The following is a 2,888-nucleotide window of genomic DNA, read 5'->3' on the forward strand; positions in this document are numbered from 1 at the left end:
AGTTTCTCTTCTCTATCTCAAATCATTATATCAGGTCTGTTGTGCTTACATTTTATTGAGGTCTTCACTGGGACATTCCACCAGTATTCCTTTTTCTTATAAGCGGCTATGGCTTCTACCATATTGTGGGTCCTTATGTCTTTGTTTTCGGAATCATCCTTCCGACGAATTTCATTATAGAGTGTCCTAGTAACAACGTCATGTCTCATCATGACGTTGTATGTATGTATGTATGTATGTGTGTGTGTGTGTGTGTGTGTGTGTGTGTGTGTGTGTGTGTGTGTGTGTGCGCGCGTGTGCGCGCGCGTTTATTTGTATATGTGTTTGTTATGCTGTCATAACCTAGGTGTTCAGCAAAAGAGATCGATAGATTCAGTACCGTACCAAACTTTAAAAAAGTTAGTACTAAGGTCGTTTTGTCCGAATAAATCGTTGAAGGCGGTGCCGAAGTATGGCTGCCGCCCAATAACTGATAGAAATAAAACATAAAAGAAAGACATAACATATAATAGCTTCATTTGTTTAAAAGATCTAATATAGATTTTCTTATGACTGCAGTGGAGAAGTGGTGAAAGAGCATAACATTTTTGTTCGGTTAATATACAGAAATACTGTGGTTTATTCAGTATTCTGAGCTTAGAGTTAAATAGAATGCAGATCTTGATTTTGAAGAAGAAGTGCACTTCAGTGACATATTCAAGGTATGATTTTCTAGAAGTTATCCATAGTAACACCAAGCCTGAATGTTTGTTTACGGTGACACCTAGTGTTTCTCCCAGGATGCTATCGCACCTACTCATTGCTAATTCTTTATATATTGTTAAGGAGGAGCATTCTATTAGTAATAGGTGGTGCGCGTGAGATGATATTCTAGAAGCCAGGCACTCGGTCTGGGTATTTTCTTGACCAAGGACTGAAAATCTGTGAAACAGATAACCTGTGGAAAAGTGCTTGAGTACGAGGCTACACTTTCTCACTACGCCGTAATCTCTGCCTTACAGCATACCAAACCTACCTTCCAGAGAATGCTGGTAATATATGGACTGCTTGACAAAAGGAACGCATTCCTAACACAGGAAAAGGAAAAGTAGGTGCTCCAATTTCGACTGAGTGGGACTAGGGCACGACATGGCGGTGGATAGCAAATGATGTCGGAAGCGATGTAAGTATTCACCATCTCGTCCCAATCTATCCGGAATAGCTTCCGCACAGCTCATTTCTAAATGTGGCTGGCCACCTTGCTCGTAACCTCTCGTTAGATCTGGTCCAAAGTAGATCCTCAGCTGTTTAACCAGTCCCTATGTCCAGTGACCCTCTATGCTGTCCAACGGCATAGACTTATGTCTCCAGGTGCCAAGCTGCAAACCCACCGAATTGTCTTGATTTACTTTGTCACTGCCTCACATTTCTTTACAATGGTATCGACAATATCTAATTCTCTGATGCCCGACAGTGATGTTATCTACACACGCCGAAACAGATCTCTAACATCCTAGCTTCAAAGAAATGCCTCGCGACAGTATTAACTTCCTTAGCTATGGCTCGAATACCAGCACTTATAGAAGAGACAAATGAGGACATTCTTGATGCTTCAAGCGCGCAATATAAACAGTTTCCGAGGTGTGACCGTTCACTCTAATCAACGAGTAAATATCACTGCGATTCATCCTCTTTAACAAGTACTTTTATAACTACTCCCAAGTAGCTATGGATGACCTCATCGAAATTGTTCAGCTGATCCAAACTAACTAGTTCCCCATTTTTGGCCAAGTTTGTTTTATCATTCTGTCAACGATTTATCTCGTGAGGTAAGAGATTACTGCGAATAGATCTAATGGGGACTACACATTATTGCGTTTTTCAGATCAAACAGCCAACGATAAACACCAAGCTGTTTGCTAATATCTTGGCAAAATCCTAAAATCTTCATTTAGCAGTGTTATGGGATTGTTGTGTGTAGGTCGAATGACCATTATGCAAATCGCTCCACCGACCTCCTAATAAATAAAGCCGGGCACACAGTTTTCTTCTGTCTAGTGGTTATGTCCAAATAGGTTGTGTGGTGGACGAAGCTGAAAGGATTGAAGGCAGACATCTTCCCCCTTGGTCAAGCTCTCATCGACCTATTCATGTCCCACTTGAAAAGAAAAATGAAGGTAAAGTTCTGCAGATGAATTTGTGAAAAGGTAGCTGACTGTGGTGAAAATGGATAGAATGGGTGGAATTTCTCTAAATATGTACCCGTAGCTCGGGGAATAGCATTTGGAAAATGGCTCATGTCCTTGCTTGTCGGGCTGATCTATGGGGTTCTTTGATGGGCCCCAATTAGACGTTTTCCAGTATCAGAAAGACTGCAGAATTCACGTATTTATACGAGTCAACTGATTTTGCCTTAGAATTACTTTAAGGGTATATAGGTTCCTGGAATCATCAGCAACGTACACGTTAATTCATTGAGCAAGTGATTCAGTTGATTAAACAACTTGAGACCGACGGAAATCTGCTTCATACACACACACACACACACACACACACACACACACACACATGATGTCTGTTCATTCGTTACCGAGGAAGACCAGTGACCATTAAGAACATTGTACACTCAGACAAATTTATACTTTACACTTGTCGTTTCGCATGTTATTCGTGAGCCTCGCCCTTGATAAACAAACACTTCTGCAGAAACGACAGACTAAGATTCCCACATTCCCTGCACTGGCATTAAATAGAACACATACCTTTATTTTGAAGAAGTGCACTTCAGTGGCATATTCAAGCTGAGTTAGAATAAGAACAGTAATAAACGAGTGAAGAACAGATATATAGTACGTGTTTTTATTTGGAAAAAATTTTTTAAATGACCGTCCCGAAATACAACTATACAC

Source organism: Octopus bimaculoides, chromosome 12, assembly GCF_001194135.2.
Source record: "Octopus bimaculoides isolate UCB-OBI-ISO-001 chromosome 12, ASM119413v2, whole genome shotgun sequence".
NCBI lineage: Eukaryota > Metazoa > Mollusca > Cephalopoda > Octopoda > Octopodidae > Octopus > Octopus bimaculoides.